This window comes from Lepisma saccharinum, chromosome 10 (assembly GCF_977018435.1).
Source record: "Lepisma saccharinum chromosome 10, izLepSacc3.1, whole genome shotgun sequence".
Classification (NCBI taxonomy): Eukaryota; Metazoa; Arthropoda; class Insecta; order Zygentoma; family Lepismatidae; genus Lepisma; species Lepisma saccharinum.
Genome location: NC_139238.1, coordinates 1,884,696 through 1,909,633, shown reverse-complemented (window position 1 = coordinate 1,909,633; position 24,938 = coordinate 1,884,696). Strand labels below are relative to the sequence as shown.

At 38.6% G+C, this 24,938-nt stretch overlaps 1 long non-coding RNA gene across 1 annotated transcript; it reads right to left on the bottom strand.

The window, feature by feature from the left end:
• Positions 1 to 6,700: 6,700 nt before the first annotated feature.
• On the bottom strand, positions 6,701 to 12,100 carry LOC145994185 (uncharacterized). Its single transcript, XR_014442316.1, has 3 exons — positions 12,020 to 12,100; positions 10,357 to 10,427; positions 6,701 to 6,801 (listed from the first exon to the last, which is right to left on the bottom strand). It is a non-coding gene; the product is annotated as an uncharacterized LOC145994185 (long non-coding RNA).
• Positions 12,101 to 24,938: the final 12,838 nt, after the last annotated feature.

Sequence of the window (24,938 nt, the reverse complement as noted above, 5' to 3'; positions counted from 1 at the left end):
TTCATAATAAATAACTAATTGCTGTCCTTACATCCTTGAGGAGACTTTTGTACCCTATCCATCAGAAGTGTAAATATGCAGCACAACTGGTTTCTTTTTCTTTCTACGTTTCATGCAGTGGGTACTGAAATGCACAGCTATTATATTTTGTTATTAAATTTTAGGTATTTCAAGAAAAAGCTTTAAAAGTAAGATAGAGAAATTTTAGTCATAAGGATTATGTTGTTTGACCATTCACATAAAACTTAATTTTGGATTTTTGAATACTGTGGAAACCAGTTATTCTTTGGATTAAATTGTAAAGCATAACCTGTTGCCAGTAATGTAGCCTCAATTTTTCGATCTAACGCCGTTTTTCTTTGGTTATTCTGCTCGAATACTAACTAACTGGACTTAATTTCCGTTATTAACAATAACTAACAAACGTTCTGCAATTTTATAACTTGCAATAGACGATGCCAATTCGGGAGGGGGGGTTCTATAGACCAGTTCGATCCGACGATCCGACGCTCATATTGTTCCTATACTTACCAAACAGCAATATATACGTACAACGACTATGCACTATACAAGTATGTGCTTTATAGGACCGCATAATGTATGTACTATATCGACCGCAGGGTGAAGGGTAGTGAATGTAATGCTCTACGAAGCTGGATATTCTAGTTTCGAACTCTTATAAAGGGGAATTTAAACCCTTATCGAACAGGGAATTTAAAAGTTGGAATGGGAATTTTGGGACAATCGCAAGAGAATTTTCAGTCTGATCCAGGAACAGTATTGGAAAGAGGACACCAGAAGTGAAAATGAAGGGGTCGCGAGTGGGCTGTGATTCTGAGAATTAAACCCGTTTCACTCAAATTTCAGAATTCTAACTAGATCATTTCAGAATTGTCTGTTGTATTTTTGTGAAACTGCGAATATATTTTTGAAAATGTATTACAAATTTTAGTTTCTGAACTCCCATTAATCCAACATGCCAGAAGTTTCGGAGGGGCTTTTAACTCTAAAAAAAAAAAAACCTCAAAATACGGCCATGCGAGGCGGTAACGTTAACACTACGCCATCGGGGAGGCCCAATTATTAACAGAAATGTACTCGATGAAGACGAATCAGTGACAGGAGAGTTATTGATTTAGGTAAACCCACAAGGGAGATATATCATTTAGCTATTTTTACAGCACGATGGGGACGCGCCACATTACGCTGTCCCTGTTCGCTGTACGAAAAATTCCCTGCAACTGAATGGCCAGACAGGTCTCCCTATCTAACCCCTCCGGACTTTTTCCTGTGAGGTTACCCGAAAGACAAGGTTAACCACCACAAGTTATGCACTCTGACTGAACTTAGTCAACGGTTTACAGAGGAATTCAACCTTGAAGCAGTTGACTTGAGCAGAAACTTGATGCTTTACTTAGGTTTGAGCAAAACAAACGTGATTCAAGTTGGAAAAAATACGCAGTTAAATGTATTTTTATTTTGACTAAAAGTTTATCGGATGCATCGTCTGTATTTAGATAACAGGTAGAGTGAATTTTCCTTCAATGAAAAGTATTCTAAAATGCCCAGTTATTCCAACCGACTGACTTCGTTTCTTAAAAATATTTTGAAGCAGTGGACGCCATGACCACCACTGTTTCCACACGTGTTTTTCGTGACGTCTGTGACCACTCATGTCAAAGTGATGGACCAATATTCACCAAGCCCTGTCCACATCAATCCAATCAAGGGAAAGTCGATAAGAGCGACTCGGGGGAAAGAGGAACGCCATTTCATACACAGTGTGCATTATTTCCCCTTGCATTGTGGAGTGAACAACAGACGAGAGAAAGGCAGTTACGAGGGGAGGGATGATAATCCAGAATTTTGTTTTGCACACGGCTCTCTCAGTTTAAAAAGCAAAATAATGTTGCTATCAACATGTAAGGACTTAAATTCAACAAAAAAACAGTATCACCATTTACGTGCATATTCTGCTCGAAATTTTAGCGGAGTGGTACACGGGGCGATACGACGGCAGGGTTCCCAGGTTCGAATCCCGGGTTTTTAATGGTCGTTCTTTGTTAAGTGTCCCTTCATCAATTGCATCATATCATTACTCATCCTCATAGTCGCTTTGTGGTGTAAGAGGTGGTGGCCCTTCCCAAAGGCACCCAAATACCAACGTGCCATTCACGTATCATTCGGATATACGGATAGTACAGATTCGATTAAGAATTTGTATAAAATCCGATACCCAGATTATTATTATTATCCGAAATGTCTGGATATCCGAATGTGCGCATTATCCGAATAGTTTTATCTTTATCCGTTTAACGGACTATCCGCATATTCTTTATTCGCCATGGTCGCATTTCTCACTGGACGGATTTTCTACAAATCCTTTCTTCAAATCTGTACTATCCGGATTATCCGTTGCATCCGAGATATCCGTTATCCGGAATTTGTGCCCATCTCTAGTCAGAACACGAAGGTTGCTACATTGATTGATTGATTTGCTTTACTTTACTTCGCTTCTTGTGGCACTTTTGGCTAATTTGCCAAGATGGGGATGAGTGATGATGTGATGACATAGATGAATGGACACTCACAAACATCCATGCCCATGCCAGGATTCGTACCGGGGACCCCTGGTGTCGTAGCGCGATGCGATAACCACTCCGCCACGAGGGCCGGCACGAAGGTTGCTAGAGTATTGTGCGATAAGTGAGCGCATCCTTCCGCTAATCCACCACCGTACTTGATGTTCTGGTCTGGAAGCGGTGGCGCTAGTGTCGAATGTCTAGGCCACGCCGGAAGCTTGACGTTCGCATACAATCTTATGGCACAGACAGTGGCGTGTCCAGGATTTTCAAAAGGGCAGTCCTCGTTTTGCCATCTTTCCCTGCCTTTGACGATCTTCGTTTTGGGAATGATAGGCCAAAGGGGGAAGGTTATGGCTCGGCACAGATATGGTGGAGGGGGTAAGGGGTAACCCTTCTACGTACTACACCCAAACGTGTCACCCAAATGTCAAGCTCACTTTCACGGAATACACCCTGGTCTGCAGCATTTTACACACTAACAAGGCCCTGACGTCTGAACCTAGAGCCAGTATAATCTTCTGTAGGACTCTGTGTGTGTGTTATCCTATGCTTTATCCTTATATGTCCTTTACAGCCTCAGTTTTTAACCCAGGTAAGAATTTATTTTAGTTCTCAGACACAGTTGCGGCGATTAGGAGGGGACGTGGGGGGCAGTCTCTCCCTCACTTTTTGCCACCGAACCTTATCTACCAAGGCAAAGTAAATATGCTGGTACTCCTAGTTTTGGCACACAATCGCCACCAGACGTTTATTTTAGTTATGGTGCAAAATAGCCTAAGTGCTGATGCACCCACAATAGTCAATTGATGACTAAAATTGGTAAACGCTGTAAGTGCCACAATAATTGAACCACCGTTTTCCACGTTAAACTGTGAAATGTGTCATGCTTGATAATGCGGTAAACGTGAAAAGTAGCTGGTAGCCCTCTATGTAGTGCTGAACTATGCGATTTCCCAATACTTTCGCTTTTGGCACGTACAACGTTTACCACTTTTGGTCCTCAATTCAATCATTCGATCAACAGCTATCTTGGCAATGACCCATCTCCAGCGAAGAAACCCGTCCGCCACTGAGCGTCGGGGACACACTCCAGCCTCACCTCTCACCAAACATCTGCAAATCACTCTTTCCAGCCATACAGCAGCCTGACGCAGCATAGTCCTTGCGAGAGCAGAAGAAGGACCCGCAGACGTAAGGAGCTATTTTTGTCTCGAAAGCTTGAATACCGTGCGGCGGGAATAAAAGAAACTCTTCGAAAGAATTCGCTGAGCGAGGTTTCCGGGAACGGATCGCTGATAACAGAGCTTGCAACATTGCATGCGGAAACGCAGGGCGGAACGCAAACAGGGGGAGCCACTGAGGCGGCGCCGACAATATATTTATAAATCGTTTCTGGGAACATTTTCATGTAATTTTCACTGAAAGAATAGTAATACGGTAGACTCCAATTTTCTTATAAAGCTTTTTCAAATTTGCTGTAATTTGTTTCTATCCACTTCCAAGGCAGCCTCCTCCACAACAAGGGTGCCCATGCCGCGCCTGCATCATAGGAATTTTTGGGGGAGACAAAATTTTATACCAATTCTATATATCTTCACACAAGAATTGGGGAGATCATTTCGTTTGACTTGGTATTGATTTTTAGTTATGGTCATTATGTACAGTTTTTCTAGCTACCTGTGGGTGATCGCGGTGATGGGGTTGAAATGAAACACCACCTCTTATGCGTTTAGTATCGGTTTGGATGGCGGGGGGTGGGGGGGGCTTCTGTTCGTATTAATGTAAGGTTAGTCAAGCAGACAAACTGTTAAGAATAAGGTTCAGTACACTAACAATGGCAGTGAGCCTGAGGAGTTTTTTTTACCGATCACGTATGTGAGCAAACATGAAAGTGAGCCTCAAGTACCTAAAGTAACCATACGTATGTTGGTTAAATATGTCTGTATTATACGGGGTGTCCCAGAAGTCTTTCCCTGATTACAAACTTTATTCGTATCCGCTATATGCAAGGCAGAGATGTGAAAGTGGTGCCAAAATGTTGGAAAACTAACCAAGTTTATTTGTTCAAGGTTTCAGTAACGTGGCTTTAGTGTAGCAGTGTCAGTGCCCAGAAAACCGGAAATGTTCACAAATCAGGAAAAATCTCAGTGTGCTACGAGACCCGGTCACCAATAACAGTGCAGAGGAACTTTCAAACAACGTATGGAAAGATGCCGCCCGATGTCGAGAGCATTAAGTCGTGGTATGACAAGTTCAAGACCACAGAATCTGTTGCTGGCTTACCGAGAAGTGGCCGACCATCAACCTCAGCGATTTCAAACAACGTAAAACATCGGCCAAAAAGTTATATTTATGATATTTTACACAAACCTTTATTTTTTCGTGCATACAAAGTGCAAATTGTACAGGCTTTGTTGCCTAATGATACCAGGGGACACACTGAGCTTTTTCCTGATTTGTGAACATTTCCGGTTTTCTGGGCACTGACACTGCTACACTACAGCCACGTTACTGAAACCTGGAACAAAAAAAGTGGTTAGTTTTCCAACATTTTGGCACCACTTTCACATCTCTACATTGCATATAGCGGATACGAATAAAGTTTGTAATCAGGGAAAGATGTCTGGGACACCCGCAAATTTTGTGTGACCAAAATAATTTGAGTAAATAATTCGGCATAAAAGGGACGGGAGGGCGGGGCGAATGCTCTACCTTTTTGGTGGGAGTGCGTCATAGGCCTTGGGAGGATGGGCACTCCTGCACTGTAAAAAAAAAAGCCGTAATTTTACGGTGACCTCACCGGCAGCTCGGGCGCCAGTGGCGTCACCGTAAAATTACAGTGGTTTCACCGTAATTATGAACAAAATTGCACCGTAATATTACAGAAATTTCACCGTTCCAGTTACGGTTCAAGTACTGTAAGTGATACTGTTATTTCACCGTACGAATACAGAAAATTTCCCGTGATAGCAACAGTGAAGGATGCTATAATTTCACCGTAATTTTACAGAAAATTTCCTGTGATAGCAACAGTCAGTACTTTGCTTTTCTTCTTTTTTCATTGTAACAATATTAACAGTAACATACTTTTAATGGCTTAAAACTATATTCTGTGTTATTTTCCACAATGTATTGAATTTATAAAGGTTACATGTTCATGGTGACTAAAATCACTTTGACATTATAAATTTAAGCCATTGAAATACATTAGCTAAGCTTTTGTATAATAATTTTTTGCAAAAAAATATAATAAATCACAATATATAATACTTACTTGTAAACCTGCAATGTACATTCACTAGTATCCATGGTAGGAAATATTGAAACCTGTGGGCAGTGGGGATTTTACTTTTCTAGGAGTAAGTGTAAATCAGAGCCTGTTTGAGTCATTCTCACTTCAGAACACTCCCTTAAATCTACACAGATTAACCATACAGTTGAACTATTAACAAAATATGAACACTGTAGATAACTTTTTCAGCACCGAGACTACTCACACATCAAAGCAGCAGATACATGCTTCCTGAAAGCATAATGCATAATATTCAGTTTTAAAACACAAGCAAAGAAATGAAAGAATTTATACTCGAATAACATACCACTATTTTAGTGTTCATCTCGTGTTTTAAAATGAATAGCATGATATATCATGCTTCCACCAAGCACATAGCTGCTACTACAGGGCATAAGTTTCATTATTGTTATTATTGATTGAAACATAGGAGTGTAAGTTTCATGCTTACCAGTGTTTACATAGCAGTGAAAAATAGGACGGGAAATATGAAAAGAAAAAAAATAGACACACAAATACACCATCAGACACACAGTTATTCCTTAATATTGTTGGTTTAGATTGATTTCCAGTGTTAATGTAGCAAATTTATGTTATTAATCAAGTGTAATCAGCAATTGAAAACACAGCAAACTGGACCTCCTGAAGTTAGAGCAGGTAATCATTAAGCCAAATTAGAAATTGGTAAAAAGTAGGCTATTGTGTGGCTTAATGGTTAACTGTTCTCGCTTCACTACGTTTGCTGGATATCTAAATGGTGATTTTTATTGTTGGGATATATATTAATTAAAAATAATGTATCATGTAGAATAAGCCATCTTTATTTCAAATGATATTGACAAATTCCATTGTTATATGCATCCTTCATATTAGCCTGGAAAGTTGTTCTTTGCTGAGTGATGGGTTCTTTGCCTCAGTTACCACCTGAAATTATAAGAAAATCATAAAATAAACAAAGATGCACACAAGAAGTATATTTTTTGCAAAAAGTGCAGTAAATTCCTAAATTCCCTAAATTTAGCTTATGAGGACAAAGCAAACAACAAAATGTAAACATTACATGCAAATTGCTTCCATTTCTTTTAAACTGAAGAAACTGGAAAATGCAGACCCAAATCTAGAGAGTGATGGGGAAGAAAATTTGAAATATGAAACTCAGTGCATTACCCTTGCAAAGTGAAATAATTACTTTACATTTGAACATAGATTTGAGAGGAGGGACAGCAAAATAAAAATAACCCTACTATAACATTTAATAGTGGATGTGCAGTACTAATAATTCTTGTATAGTGTTACAAATGTAGTCGCAGACAATTCTGGGTTGCAACACATTATCTCTCATCTCCCAGGCAAATAAAAAATTTGAATTTGAAAGAACATGGTAATTGCATGCATTGCTGTCAGAAGTGTGCAGGAAAGAGTGGAAGGAGGGGGGGGGTACATTCTCTAACCTAAACTTACACTTGTACAGTGGGATCCATGAGTATTACCATGCAAATTGTCCATCACCATGTTCGCGCACTTTATTTGACCCAATAAGAGCTTCAAGAATTAAAAGAAAACTTAAAACAAGCTGTTGACAACTTCTACACCAGCATACATAAAAATCCATTGCTTAAAAACACACGAGAATGTAGGAGAAAAATTAATGAAAATAGTCATGGACAATTTGCACGGTAATACTCATGGATCCCACTGTACATTATGCCACTTTGTAGATCAATTGTTGAGAAGGTAAGAATTACCTCTCCAGCATCTCCCTTCCTAAATTGTCTAGAAAATCAATTATAATATTTTTTTTCTTCTCATAAATTAGATACATGTATAATTTTTTACACAAGAGTTCATTTGAAAAGTTTACGTATTCCTGCTTCAATGAAATCATAATATAACTATACAAATGTAAGAACAATGGCTATTTCCACCTGTCACAAAACAAGAGGGCAAGCCCTTCAATAATGGGAACAGAGATATTTTGCTAAAATAAAGTACTTAAAATTAATTAATTCATTAAAACCAATAATGAGGTCAATGGACATATTGAAAGGGGTGAGGGAAGAAAGGCAAGAGGACAGTACGACCAACCTGAAAAATGAATACTAACCTAAATCACCACTATACTTCACACTATAATTTCAATTCAGTCACAGTGTTAATTATTACAATCATACATGTAAGGCTGATACATGGTCATCGCAGGAAGACAAGAACTTCAAACTGAAGCAGTGGTTTTTGAGAAGCAGATATTTTTGTTGAAAATATGTTTTGCTTGCCACTCTGAAAAAAGTCTTTCAGATATCCAAGAAATAACAACACACACATGAGGCCTGAAATCCCCATGCCTATTATAAAAGCCTAATCCAGGCACAGCCTGCATACGTGGTGCATTCCAGCATTACTTGCGAGACATTTCACACAAAAATAAGATTATAGACATGCAATTGGATTAAAATTTTCATAATGAACTGATTTCATACAATTAAGAATTATTTTGTGGTGTGTCTTAACAAATGAAAAGACTTGAGTATGATGACATAGCCTGAATGCATGAAAAGCATTATCAAAAATGTGGTATATGTGTTGCTTCAATAATGTAGCAAAATGTGACTTCATTTGTTTGTGAAGCATATAGGATACACAGATCTAATAATTTTTGTTTGTGAAATATGGATATTATATGCATTCACAAACATTTAAACTTTAATGCAATTGAAAACACTAATATTTTTTGGATTAATTCATTTCGTTATTTACATGGAGTAGGACCACTTTTCATGAAATGTCCCAAATGCACTTCCAAGGTATGGTATGTGGAGAGAGTATATATTTTTTAATGCATTTTAAAAAGGTCACCCCATTACACTGCTACTGTAGTACTTTAGATTTTTTCATAGTAATGAACGGCTTTTCTTACATATTAAAACGTTTCACAAAAACTGTGATGAAGTTGTGGAGTACAAGGAAGGGGACAAGAAAATAATAAGCACATATCCCTCCAAAATAAAGTAGCACACATGCACCAATGCACATCACTTATTGTTCACTTGCATAAGCAATTGCAAAATAGGAGTTGCAGATTAACATGGAATTCAGAAACCATAAATTTTATAATTGATACCTTTATTTTTTAAAAAAAAGCCTGTAATGCACATTAGTTAAAGCTATCCCCTTCTCCCCAAGAGAATGGAGTTAAGAGGACACAAAGGGGAAAGAGGTGATGGTCAAAATGGAAGGGCGAATCTTAAACATACACTTCACATACATTTCGTACAACATATGCTCCGATAGACCAATTGGAACTGGACCCACAGTTACCCACAGTTACAAATGGCATTCCAACCACTGTGTAATGTGCCTGCACCATGGATTGAGCCCAGGACCCCTCCATTACAAAGTGACAGAGCATTAGCACTACACCATCGGGGATACCCAACATACAATTAAGTGAAATTATTTCAATTATGTAAGCAATTATCTAGCTCAGGCAAAACAGTCACAAATATTAGGTTAACTTCCAAAGATTTATTTTCAAGTATTCTACATATACAAAACATACTAAATGTGCATCAACGGTTTTCTAATATCCCGTTCCTATTCTATGTCATTATGGTATAGAAAATTGTACAAGTTTCCATGCACTCGACTACAGATGGATGGATGACCATTCCACTCATTTGAACTCTAAAATCATGACAGAAAAATATGGCTACAACTATTTTCACCAGGTGGTGAGAATAGCATGTAGGGCTATTTTCACCGGATGGTGAGACTAGCATGTAGGGCTATTTTCACCAGGTGCTGAAAACAGCACCTAGGGCTATTTTTGCTAGCAAAATAATTACCTGAATCATAACATTGCATTTTATCTTATTTTATTATATACATTGGCAGTATTGCTGAACGTACTGCTAAGAAGTTATATTCAATTAAAAATGGGTGTGACTACCAGTCACCAGGTAGTGAGAATAGCAGAAAATGCTGAAGACCAGAAATTACATGATCAGGTGTTGGAAAGTATTTACCAAACCGAAGCAATTTTAATGCTAAAAACCCTAAACTTGACCAACCTAACCTAACAATGAAAGCATTTAGGAAGGTAATACCCCTTCGTACGTATGTGACATATTAGCAGGACCAGTCTACATCAGAACACCTTGCGGTGCATTTTCAACTCTGTGATGTGCAGAAAAGAAGTACTTGTCTCCTTCACGAAAATAAATGCACACCAACAATTAAAGAATACACACATCCGTGCAGCAGACCAGGTCAGGTTGCAGAACATGCACATGCAGTTTAAAATCTGGTGAAAGTAGCTCAAAAGCTAGCCTCACCACCTAGTGAAAATAGTCACTCCGAAGAAGGCTACGAAACTCCCTTATGTGGCAACCAGAAAAAAAGATTAAAATGAAATGGACAGCTAACTTCTTAAAAATTCACATAATTGTTACTGTATTGACTAGATAGAATATTTATACTTACATTTGAGCAACATCTGCAACTGGGTGTCTAACTATGTACTTTCCTCTTGATCTGACTGCTTCTGATATTCACTGAAATAAAGATTTAAAAATGTTATTTAATGTGAGCTAACATAATGAAGTGCTAAAAGTGCCAATAAGTTGAATTTGGTTCATCATAAAATTGAAAAGTTAGAGTAGGCATATATGAGGAAGACTTGACATCCATCGGCTACCAATAATAAACAGTACCGGAATCCTGTACTAGCATGGATGAAAACATTCATTTTACACTTAACATGTACATTTTTCTTGCAGGATAAAATATGAATCTCGTATTAATATTCCATTGTCTACCATTAATGTATGGTACATTCTACTAAAACAACAACGTGAACACCATTTATATTTGGCCGCGACTATTTTCACCAGGTGCTGAGGAACAGCATATATGTATTTGCACCAGCAAAAGTAATTACCTGAATCATACCATGACATTGTATTTTATCTTATTTTATTGCATTCATTGGCAGTGTTGCTGAACTTACTCCTACGAAGTTATTTTATATTAAAAATGGGTGCGTCATCAGGTAGAGAGAATAGCATAAAGTGCTCAAGACCAGAAATTACATGATCAGGTGTTGGTAAGTATTTACAGAAGTAATTTTAATGCTAATAGCCCTAAACCTGACCTGCCTAACCTAACAATGAAAGTAAATGAACACCAATGTAAACTTCATACACATCAATTAAAGAATACACACATCCATTTAGCAGGCCAGGCCAGATTGTAGATGATGCACATGCATAATGTCTACCAGTCAAGAAATCATGCATGTGGTCAAGAATTTTTGCTATTTTTTACACTACAGTGAATTTACATTGTTATATACCTCTACTGGTGTTTATAAAATTGCCTTGAGTTGTATTTAATTTTTTTTCGATTTGTTAAGTATTACATTGTATTACATGCGTCAAGGTTTGTAAAAATATTTTAAAGTAATATGGCCATTCCCCATTCAGGATGAAGTCTGAAGCATTAATAATTAAAGCAAGTCTAAATCTCTTGTTAAGTTTTTCATTGAATAAAAATATATACTTTTCTTAATTTCCAACCATACCTAAGTAGGGGGTGATTAAATACATGCTAAGAAAAAGGAAAAAAAAGGTCAAGAATTTTGGATTTGTTATTTTGGTAAACACTCTGACATGCAGCTTAAAAGCTGTTGAAAATAGCTCAAAAGCTAGCTTCCCCACCTGGTGAAAATAGTCACTCCCGTTTATATTTTGCTTCCCAACATACAAAATACAAGGGTAATGCAAATTTTGAATGCGAACAGGTTGCAAAACTCGTTAGAACACTGCTTTTGCAATAAAATACTGACACTTCCGGACAAATAAAAAAAAACATTGCTTACAAGAGTAAGCAGCCCCTTATCATGAACACGAAAAATATTAAAATTATGGCCTAAAATTAATATGCTCTATTGTATGGAGATAATATTTAAACTGGTGTTGGGACGTTGTATTTCACGATTCGTGTTCCTGCATTAGGAATTACTTTCAGTTACACATGCACTTTTCACTTCCCTCCTTGTAAAATATATGTATATCTTACGTTCGAATTGCAAAGGTTTTGAATACACTCATTTCTATACACTACACTCCTTGGCTTCAATACTTACTTTTATAATTTCACAGTCTAACACAGAACACACTAGAGGTTGTTGTCTTCTAAAAGAGTATGGCCGCCATGCCTTGCCTCGAGTGGCGTCTTCTCGGCATACATTGCGTTGCATTTGTTTCTATCACAGCAGTAGCGCCAACCCACTGTAGTTTGAGTAGCAACTTTTAAGAGCGTATTTATTAACCTGTTTATACGTTTTAGGATCAATCATAACTATTCACGGCACAGATAAATGTTTTATAACATTTAAAAAATGTGTTTATACATTTATTTCTTATTGCATACAGTATTTGTGAAAGAGAAGTTGGATTCACTGTCTTGAACGTTCTCTTACTTACGGGGAAAATTCTGTAGAATGAAGCTACGGTGAATAACCTGTATCTTTTACGGAGTAATCAATGTAAAGTAACGACAATTTTTTACAGTGTGCTCCGCAAAGTGGATAGTGTTATCGCCTTATAATCAAGGGTTCCCCGGGCCGATCATAGATGGCAGCACATTATGGGATGATCCGTATCCCACTTTAAAATGTACGTTCAGTCCCGATTAGCCTATCTGATCATAAAGTTGACCTAAACGTTTCCAGACTTTATTCAGTGACGTTCCTAGCTCTCGCTCAAAATTCCCAAATTATAATATCAAAAAGTATTCACGTTGCAAATATGTATTTCATTAAGATCAATTATTTTCTTCAAGGATAAGGCACAAGTGGGCAATTTTAGAAAAGGTTGTAAACTTCATTTTCATCTGTACATCGCATCGTAGAAAGTTGATATATGCAGCCATGGGCTGAAACTGCCAAAATGTCAAATTTTATATTATTCTTGTCATGGTAATCTCATGATTTTATTGTGTCTTAAAGAAGAAAACGCAAAGAATTTATGAATCCATTGAATTGATCGAAGTACAAATAGTGTGTGAAACACAATAGCAAAAGAAAGATACGATACACAGATCAAGAAATGAAGATTAAAACGTGTTGGAGAATAATTTGAAGTGGCAAGCTGAGTACCTTTCTAAAAAAATATGTTGACACGTGGCGTGAGCAAGCTGAATTGTACGGGAAAAAAATCCCTTTTCCAGTGATTTCCCTCACACATTCTTGACATCTCTCATTCCACCCCAAAAATTAAATTCTTTAACACCGCATATTTTACGAGTATATTCAGAAATGCCCGAATTTTGGAAAATTCTGTCGCTAAGGTTACATTAAAAACTCCCTTGTACAAACTTACACTCGCAGATGGGAATTTCTGGATAAACCCTTGCATTCTCCGACCTGAATTTCCTGTTTCCATTTCAATTTTGGATATTTTATGTCGCTTTTCTACGTATTGTGTTAATCGTGACGATGAGGATGATAAAATGGTGGTGGGACAAACACAAAGATACTGACGTGACCATTGTTCGAACCTGGGATCTCTGATTTCGCAGTACCTCAATATGACGAGCTTCCTGTTGAAGAGCTGCTATTGGAGTTGGCTCATCGTCGCAAAGTTAGGCAACACACAACACATTGCAGTGAAGAGGGTATTTCAGGATCTAGATGTCCCATTTTTATTGCCGCTGACTGTACATTAAAGAGTGGTTGCATGTACTTCAGCTGAGTAACCGCCACAGGTGTGTGAGTGTGTGTATATACAGGGTGAATCAGAATTCCTATTACACACTTCTAGGGGGTGTAGAGAGGACTTAGTGGATCAAGTTGTGATAAGGAACCCATGTCCGGAAACGTACCGTTTTGTTACTACACATATGACAAGATCATATAATTTCATATCTCCCGCTTTACCTGCGTCACTACAAGAGCTGCTCGATGTGGCGACCCTGACGTTCTTTGCAAACAGTGTACCTCCGAAGGATGTTTGCATGCACACGCTCAAAAATACCTTTTGTGTGCTGAATCGTGTCTGCTGCAGCCAGAACTTGTGCAACCAGGTCACTACAGGATTCTCATAAACAAGACTCTTCATGTGGCCTCATACGAAAAGTCAAGACGAGTTAGATCTGGCGTTCGTTGTGGCCAAGGAGTTGGTCCACGGCGACCTATCCACCTGTCCCTGTATGTTTGTTTGAGATGTTGTCGGACGTCATGGGAAAATTGTGCTGGTGCGCCATCGTGTTGCGACCACATGTGCTGTGTAAACATATTGTACAGAGAGGACGTTGGAAACAGCACACATGACATCAGGTCACTGAAGACGTCGTCCTCCGCCAATGTGGGTTGCCTACCGTGATGCGGGAGATGTAATATTATGTGATCTTGTCATCTGTGTACGGTACATTTCCGGACCTGGGTTCCTTATCAAAACTTGATCTACGAAGTCCCCTCTACAAACCCTAGAAGTGTGTAATAGGAATTCTGAATCCCCCTGTATATACAGGGTGGGTCAAAAGTCACGAAGGGCTTATAACTTTTTATTGATCATTAGTTTCCAACGAGATTTCACAGACTTGAAGACCAAGGATGGGAGATTGTTTACACTTATGTGTTGAATATAATCTCAGGTAGATGTCCGCCATTATGGGCCTCACAGATACGGGACCTGTGTAGCACATGATGCATGACAGGGGTCAACACTTCTGGTCCGAGTGCCCGTATTTCTGCACGAATATTATCCGTGAGGTGTTGTAATGTTTGTGGTTTGTTCAATACACTTTGTCCTTCAGAAAGCACAAAGAAAATAATCAAAGGGAGTGAGGTCAGGCGAACGGGAGGGCCAGTTGATGTCAGTGTTTCTCGAGATGATGCGATGGCCGAAAATGGTCCTCAGAAGCCAAATTGAGGCACGTGCCGTGTGTGCTGTGGCCCCATCTCACGCATGTTCTCCACTGCAGGACGCACAATAGTGTCAATCATGTTTCGATGTCGATAACCATTCACCGTTACTGCATTTGCTTCATCATCTTCAAAAAAGTAATATCCCATCCTTGGTCTTCAAGTATGTGAAATCTCATTGGAAACTAATGATCAATAAAAATGTTATTCACAGTTATAACCCCTTGGTGACTTTTGGCCCACCCTGTATATGCCAAAGGTATAAATGCCTTCGTTGGCTGATTGAGAGTTATCATCCATCTGACTACCATCATATTAACTCACTTTATTCCCACCTCCTTATAGAAATGTGATTTCTTCGCCCCGAATAGCCCGTGCTGAAGGAAGAGAAACTTCTTCCAAGTAAAAACAAGTTCCTCTCGTGGCGCATTGATTTATATCTCGCGCATGCAGCATAATTTCTTGCCTCCATTATCCCCAGCTATTAATATTACATAACTTGTAGGACAGAGATGCGCGAGAGAACTCGGGGAAAAATATATCTCAATTACTCTTCCTTATCTCGACGAAAGGTTGTTGAAAAATTAAGAACTCTCCTTTATAAGTAAAGTGAGCTCTTCGGTTTCAAGGATATTGCCCGAGTTTTCTCTGACAGCAGTTATCATCATCTACTTTATTGCATTCTCTGTCATTGTTGCTCTAATGCTTATATGAGGGTTGGTGTCACTTTCGGGGTACCGAGGGTGCATGTTAAGTCACCGCTAAGGATGGAATTCACAACCAAAATATATACACTAGATAAAGTGTACAAGCAGATTGGCGTACCAAGGAAAGAAACAGGTTCTTGAAAATCATATAAGGAGAGATATAGGCACTTGTAATGTATGAGAACTAGGAAGAAGACATTTAAAAGTCAGAAAATTAGGCAAAACAGGCATGTGGAACTTGTCAAAGGAGTGAAATAGGCACGTGGCACTAATGCAAAACAAAAACAAGTACCAAAACAGAAGTAAAGATGAAAGGAAAGCAAAAAGGGGAACACATGACACTCACGAAAAAGGGAAACACGTACCTAACTGTTTCGATCTGAGGATGCGATGAAAGCACATAGAAAGTGTGGAGGCACCCCTTGGCGGAGTGGTTAGCACATCGCGCTACGACGCCAGGGGTCCCGGGTTCGAATCCTAGCCTGGGCATGGATGTTTGTGAGTGTGTATTCATCAATTTTATCATATTATCACTCATCCCCGCCTTCGAAAATTAGCCAAAAGTGACACAAAAGGCGAAGAAAAGTATAGCAAATCAATCAATCATACATTCTCGATGTACATAGTGGAGGTGACATTATCAACACCACTCCCCTGCTTCCTTTACCTTCCTTTTCAATGATTTTGATTAATTTTTGTTATTTAAATTCGCTTTTCTGTGCTAATCGCGACGAAGTGGATGAGCGATGATATGGCATTGATGAAGGGACAGTCTCAAAGAATATCCAGGGTGGGATTCGTACCCTGGACCCTTGGCGTCGCAGCATGCTGTACCAACCATTCCGCCTCGGAAGACGGCTGAGATATTTGTGTACCTGACTGTACAATCAGATCAGATAGTAGATTTAGTTTTTGTTAATCGGCGTCTCTTTTCTGCCACTTCTGGCTCATCGCGATGATTGATGATGATGAAGTTGATGAAGGGACAATGCCAAAGACCACCCATGCCTAGACCGTGTAATGGTAGAACCAGTACATGATGCTTTTCTTTATTAAATGTGGATATACGTATGTTCATTAATATTATTTTTTTTTGGTTTAGTGAAGGTAATATTTGTTATGAAGATTCTAATGTAACCGGCTACAGAGCTGGCCTACGTGTCTGGGGAAGCCAGTTGCTCAGAAAGCGGGTAGTGCAAAAACTTGTCCATTGAAAACCGGAGGGGTGAAAAATAAGTCGTTTACTGTTTTTTTCGAATCGCCTATATAAGGGATTCTATTGAGTAGCGGGGGTTGGCATTTTTTCGTTGCTTGGGCGAGAGGAGAGACCTTGGAAGTTCTCTCGATGCCGGTAGTGGCTGTGGCTAGTCTAGGAGGGCTAGCGGTCACGGGTAAACATATTTAAATAGAGATAGTTCTGATGGTCTAGGCCAACGAACGAACCTCTATTCTACGTGTGTATATATATGTATATATATATACACACACACACATTTGAAGAATATGTCATTTCAACTAATTTGTATCATGGGGGTTTGTTGCATTTGTAATTGATTTGTACATATTTAAACAAGAAATAAATAGTCTTTTTATATCTTTTTCATCTGAACGTCCGAACTTTCCCTTATATCCATGGTACAGAAATTGTATGGTAGTTATTCTAAGATGTGTTATTTCGAATGAACCGTATTGTTAGTTTATTATGTTTTTGCATCCTATTCATCAGTGGCAGTAACGGAACAAGTAACAGGTAGATCCAAGGCAGGTTACTGTCTAACAGAGAGATGAAGCAAAACAACCGGGATCCGAACCCGGCATCCTGACGTCGTAGCGCGCTGTGCTAACTACCTAGATAGATATAGGCACAAAATCATGATAACGGATAAACGGATTTCAAATTATGGTCTTCGGATATTCGGATAGAACAGATTTGATGGAGGATTTGTAGAAAATCCGTACGGTGAAATACGTAAATGACTAATAAGGGAATGTGTGGATAGTCCGTAAAACGGATAGACGTTAAAACTGTCCGGATAATGCACACATTCGGATATCAAAATATCCGATATCCGGATGGAAAATTATCCGATATCCGGATAAAAGTTTATCCGGGTTTGGGCATCCCTAGTGCTAACCACTCTGCCACGGAGATCGGCATCACTGCACCCGGTCTTGTCTGAACGTGAAAGGAAGGAACAGAGACACAAGCACAGCTTCATATTCTCCGCTGTCTCCGTATGACGCACGTGCCGAGCGGCCAAATTTCATTTTCTCCCTGATATACGAGGGATTCTCGTCACGCAGAAGAAGCTCATTATGCCGTTCTCCTATTATCTCACCTCGCTCGTCTCCTTCGCTCAGTCAGATGATCTCTTTCAGCGGCGAAAGTTGGGAAAAATCACGCTATTCAATAGATTCTTTAATATGCACGCATGGATGAGTCCATCAGAATGGGGCGTCTTTGATGGGAGGACGAGCCAATCACAAGTTAGAACGACCATCGCAGAAAAGACCGAGATGCGATCGAAAATTGCAAAAAGGGGGGTAACATACAGGGTGATCGTATGATTGATTAGACTTATTTTTACTTCGCTTTTCTGCCACTTTGGGCTAATAGCGAAGATGAGGATGGAAGGTGACGAAAGAGATGGACGAAGAGAGAATCACAAACACAGCGGAACAGGATAAACCATAAAACTTTCCGGATAATGTCCACATTGCACTGCGTGTCCCACGGAGTCCTACAGAGGATTATACTGACTGTGAATCCAGACGTTAAAGCCTTACTAGTCTGCTAAATGCAGGGTTGTTAAAAGTTCAGGAATTTTAAATAAATTCAATTCCGGTCCAAGAGAGAAAATCAGTAAGCGTAAATGGGTTCTGGACCGTAAAGAACCTTTTTATCTGCTATTTCAATTCGGTCCAGGAACTTTTCCCGGCTGAATTTAAATTCGGTCCAGGGACCTTTTCTCCGGCAGAATTTAAATTCGATCCAGTAACCTTTTTTCCAGCTGAATTTAAATTCGGTCCAGGAACTTTTTTCGACTGAATTTAAAATTCAGTCCAGTGACCTTTTCTCCGGCTGAATTTCAATACCGTTAATGAACCTTTCCCCCGGCTGAATTTAAATTCGGTCCAGAACTTTTTCCGGCTGAATTTAAATTCTGTACAGGAAACCTTTTTCCAGATCAGTTTAAATACGGTCCACGAACCTTTTTTTCCAACCTGAATTTAAATATGGGCCAGGAACCTTTTTTCAATGAACAATACGCCACTTGGACCGAATTTAAATTGTGCGAGAAAAAGGTATCCTGTTGCGGAACCCAATAGAACCAATTAGAATTTATAGGTTCCTGGACTTATAACAACCCTGGGCAAATCTCAAATTAATGTTCATATCTACCTTCCTGGGCAACCTTGGTGTACAAATCACAAGCAAAAACTGTGTAAACGAACTTTCATTCACTCGAGTGTGGGTTCGTCACATGAACACAAGAGGTTTGTACACCCAACAGCAAAGGAAATAGTAGAGAAATTGTCCACCACCATTTTAATTTAATCTGTTTCCCAGAATGTGATGATCATGAATTGAAATAAAAGCGTCAATAAACAAAGGACAGGATCACACGTTCTTTTAGTAAAAAAAATATGATTTAACTAAAACACACACACACAAACACAAAAATGATCACATGAACACTCGCAGCATTCACGTGATGCCTCTCAGGGTATGGGTAATATCTTTGTTTGTTTATTGATCAAATAAAATCAAAGCCAAGTTTTCACAAAGCAAAAGAAGGATGTTTTACCTCTTAGCTAAATAAAATTACTTATGTGCGTAGTTCCATTGGAATTTCATAGAAATAACAGCATCTCACAATTCAGCTTAACCACTCTTTTAAAACTCAAAGCCCGAACTCAAGACAAAACACTGTCGTAATTCGCATGGCAACAGCTCTTACAAGATATGTACATACAGGTCAGTCACTATCCTGACATTATCAGTGATAGGCCTAAATATTAAATATCACAAGAATCACTAAATAATACAGATTTAGATTAATAACAGTAAACATTTAACGAGAAAGGTAATTAGGAAGGAACTATAAACATTTGTACAAGAGTAAAAGACGTGTCAAATATCTGCTTCGAATCAAACAGAATTACTTAAAACAACACAGGAGAAGAATTAAAATAGTGATGGTCTATTTGCCTACTATTATCTTTGCTGTTGACTGTTCAAGCATCCAAAGTGAAGATTTGCTCTCCCCCATACCCCGTCCCTCTTCACTGGTAGATCCGGCGTCATTGCACTCTGGGACATTTGCAGCGAGAACATGTAGTAGAAGAAATTCAAAACGACAATCGATGTTGGAGAAAAAAAGAACATTCCCGAGAAGCAATGAACCGGACTGGTCTCCTGCAGAACAAAAAGCGAATGCAACGATTCACATCTACATCAAAGAACATCTTGTGATTCTTTTCCTGGACTCGTTACACAGCGTGTAATTCCTTTTGAAATCCCTTTCGCTGGCACTGACTGTCGGATTAATGTTCCTTGCTTGATGTTCAAAAGCACACTGACAGAAGTGTTCTCAGTGCTTTGCAATCGAAATGAACAACTTCGAACAAACGGAACCAAGCTCTTTCAAGTAATCAAGTGGATATTTTTACCTCGGCAGACATATCTAGGGCTTATGACAACCAAAGAACATATCTTTAGGTGCAAATACTTTTTATGCGCTGAAAATATTGTAAAATAGGTTACTCGCCGGCCTCTGAAGTGCAGTGGTTATCGTAACGCAGAGTTCTAAGGTTAGAATCCTCATCAGGTATGGATGTATAATTCGGTTTATCTCATTATATTACTCCCTAACATACACTCATCTCACAGCACCCCATACGTCATTAAGTCTAAGCAACTGTTCTGGACTCCAGAATATTTTTCAATAAATGGATAACCAAGGACTAAAATAGCATTACATTCAATTAGATGCGTAATTACAACAATAGACACTTGTAACGAACCTGAGTGTTCGTCTTATATTTGTAAATTGTTAAGAATTTAAAAGGTTTGTTAGTTCAAATAATGTTCAGATTATCAGAGGCAACTATAGTTAGACTGCTAAGTTGTTGTTGAAACTTGTACATATAAAATACGTCATAATCTGTTCGTGTTGACGTCACTTTTCCATCTCGGCAGAGTAAGTGAAGCCGCCTGAATGTTTTCACTTGACGACGGAGAGAGTGAGGAATCAACAAGAACTTGGAAACGGGGAGAATTCAAGAACAATTTTCGGTTTTCGAATTTTCTTCTTGCCGATAAGTTAAAAGTAAAGAACTAATTATTTAATTAGACTTTCGCGACATGCGAGTGAATTGTACAATGTTAGTTTCAAAGTTTCTAGTGCTTTAAGGAGAAACGGATTATCTATGTGTATGCGGTTTGTAACCTTATAATAGAAAAATGCATATGCATGTGTGAACTTACAACAGTGTATAATTTCAGATATTGGTGTTGTTATACATGTTACCCAGCAAGCCCTGATGAGTTACTAAGAGTCTCATGTTCCCGACAATAGGAGTAGCGGACTAACTTTGTAACGACTGGAGGACGTCGCACACTCATCTTTACTGTACTCTCAATATATGAAGACTAATAAACTAACGCACAAGGTCTGTTTAGGGCAGTTTGTACTACTTCTATCACCTTTATATTAAGTGTTATATATGTTTTGTTTATTTGTATATAATATATATATATATATATAACAGTTGGGCTGAAAAGTTCGTAGACTGACTCATAGATGGCGTTACTAGAATTAAATCCATGTGATTTTTACTTAGTACTAACCTTCAAAAGATACGTGTATAAATTTCACAGCTGCCGGATAATTAGTTCGTGAGATATAACATTGTGAGTGAAGGAGCTTTTGTTATTGTGAAAAAATGGATAAAAAAGAATTTCGTGTGTTAATAAAGCATTGCTTTTTGGCGAAAAAAAATACTGTTGAAGCCAAGGCTTGGCTTGATAAACATTATTCGGACTCTGCACCAGGAAAATCAACCGTTGAGAAGTGGTTTGCTAAATTTAAACGAGGCGAAATGAGCATCGAAGACGATGCACGCAGTGGACGCCCCAAAGAGGCTGTTACCGACGAAAACATCAAAAAAGTCCACAAAATAATTTTAAATGATCGTAAAGTGAAGTTGATCGAGATAGCTGAGACTTTAAAAATATCAAAGGAACGTGTTGGACATATTGTGCATGAATATTTGAACATGCAAAAGCTGTGTGCAAAATGGGTGCCGCGCATGCTCACAATCGATCAAAAGCAACAACGTTTTGATGATTCGGAGCAATGTTTAGCGATATTCAACCGTAATAAACACGAATTTTTCCGTCGATATATTACAATGGATGAAACATGGCTCCATAACTACACTCCAGAGTCCAATCGAGAGTCAGCCGAGTGGACTGCACGTGATGAACCGAATCCAAAGCGTGGAAAGACGCAACAGTCGGCTGGCAAGGTTATGGCATCAGTATTCTGGGATGCGCATGGTATTATATTCATCGATTACCTCAAAAAGGGCCAGACCATCAACAGCGATTATTACATAGCATCGTTGGAGCGTTTGAAGGATGAAATCACGAAAAAACGCCCCCATTTGAAGAAAAAAGTGCTGTTTCATCACGATAATGCACCGTGTCACAAATCAATGAAAACGATGGCAAAATTATATGAATTAGACTACGAATTGCTTCCCCATCCACCATATTCTCCAGATCTGGCCCCCAGTAACTTTTTCCTGTTTGCAGACCTTAAAAGAATGCTCGCTGGAAAGAAATTTAGCACTGATGAAAAGGTAATCGCCGAAACTGAGGCCTATTTTGAGGCTAAAGAGAAATCGTACTATAAAAATGGCATCGAAAAATTGTATGACAGCTATAATCGTTGTATCGCCCTCAAAGGCAACTATATTGAATAATAAAATCGAATTTTGTCAAAAAAATATTTTTTACTATGTTAGCCTACGAACTTTTCAGCCCAACTGTTATATATATATATATATTGTATTACATTATAAATAATAAATAAATATGAAAATAAAATTACGGGGAACTGACTAAATTCAGTCAACTGACGTCCTGCTTCATTAAAAGGCACCAGGACTTAAGCGCATACCCTCGAATGTATGCAGACGGAGGCGGACTTACTTCGAGGGTTTCCCTCATATTTTTATCTCGTTTATATCATTACAAATTTCATCAGTTAGTCATTCATTCTCATAGTCACGATTAGTGGTATAAGGGGTGACCTTTTGAGAACACACCCTAAAGCAAATCTCAATTTTACATAGTGCACCCTGGTAACTGCAGTCTTGCTGGCTAACGAGGCTCTGGCGTCTGGACCTATGGCTAATATAATCATCTGTAGGGCTGCGTGTGTTATCCTATGCTTGTCCGTTCATGTGCTGAATGCCACTTTACAGCCTCAGCTTTTAACTTAAACAAGTAAATTTTACTTCTCAGGGACATGCGTTGATTTTAGTTCCGGTAAGGGGCTGGGCCCTGTATTATGTGACAAGTGTTCAATAGCCTAAATGCTGACGCACCCACATTTTAAATTTCAAATCAAACATCACGATTAATACAAGTGGTAGAAAATCTACGTATGTAATAAGGTAAACCGGCATAATATCGGATACCCGCCCAATATCGGATACCCTCGTTTCTAGCATCGTGGGTGCTGCCATCTGCAGCAATTCACTGAACTACGTCCGTCTATTGCCGCCAATACTTCACTGTGAGTGGGAACGCTGTTGAACACACTGCGTCTGCACGAACGACGAAAACAGAAATTTTCAGTTTCTGAGTTTTTGGAAGCATTTCATCATTAAAGGTTTTCACATTGAAGGCAAGGAGAAACTATAGCTTACTTATATTTCATAGAAAGATGGAATAATAGAGTATGTTGATATGCTAGTCCTATTCCGGTAAAGGTATTTGTTTGATAATAAGGTTATATTTCCCACGAGGCCGCGTTCGGTCTAATATCGGATAGGGTGTTTTGTACTAAACATACTTTTGTAGTAATCGTACTTTTGTGATCCATGTTATTTTTTAACATTTTCAAACCTCCAGCAAAATAAATAATAGGTTCCTTCTATCATGAGATGTAATTTTATTTCAAATATAATGTTAATATATATATATATATATATATATATATATATATATATATATTATATAACGTTAAATTCCTATCCGATATTAGGACTTCTTTTTTCGATTCCTCAAATTTGAATTGTACAACAAAGAATTGAACAATAAGGGAGATAAACACATGACAAGACAAAAGGTAAGGTACCAATAGTTCATATTACCAAAAATTACGCACTTCTGTTTATTTTCGTGGGCTAAATATGGTGATTTAAAAAAGTATCCGATATTATGCAGGTTTACCTTAGATTCCGCAAAATCTAATGCATTTTAATAGCAAATTTTCAATGGTAACTTCTACCACAGGAGCAGAGTTAGGCAACACACATAACGCCTTAGGGAAGCGAGTACTTCAGGATGTAGTTGTCCTATTTTTATTGCTGGTGACTGTATTTAATAGATTCGGCAATTGCATATTTTTTACATCGCTTCTCTGCCACTCTTGGCTAATCGCGAAGATGAGGAAATTGACATTGTTTGAAATGATGTTTTAAGTCCACTTAATGCACAATGTGCTTCCACCGGGTATGGAACCCAGGACCCCTTCATTACAAGGCAACGATGTTACCATTACGCCATCGGGGAGGAGCGAAGAACTCACAAAGAACTCCCAGGCCGGGATACGAACCCGGGAGTTCTGTCGTCTTATCCCTTCTGGTTTAGGAATGACATAGAATTAGGTCTGTAACTACACAGTATATTAGCTTAATTTAACAACCCACGCAAGCTCCTACACTAAAAGAAGTAAATTTAGAAAATCTGGATAACATTAAATGTCTGTTATATTGAAGACACATTAAAATCGGATATTTTGTGTTTCGGATGATTCGTACTTACCAATTGTGTATTGCGGAACATAGTTGAAGGTGGCATTATGCTTTTTACACGAAAATAACTTCGATTTTTCATTACGAGTAATTCTTTTGGTTTGTTTCTTCCTTTGCGGAACATACAATATGGCGCGCACAGCTGTGGATCATCGTGCTTGTGTTTTGTCGATTTGGAGTGGGTATGCAGTGTTTCTAACATTCTTAACCGAAAAATACCTACTTTCTTGTTCATTATGTCATCACAAAGCATTGACGGATAGCCCCAAAAACCATTCACGATAGCTTCAAAAAACATTCACGATAGCCCCACGAACCATTGACGGATAGCACCAAAAGCCATTCACGATAGCCCCACGGACCATTTCCGGCAAGGT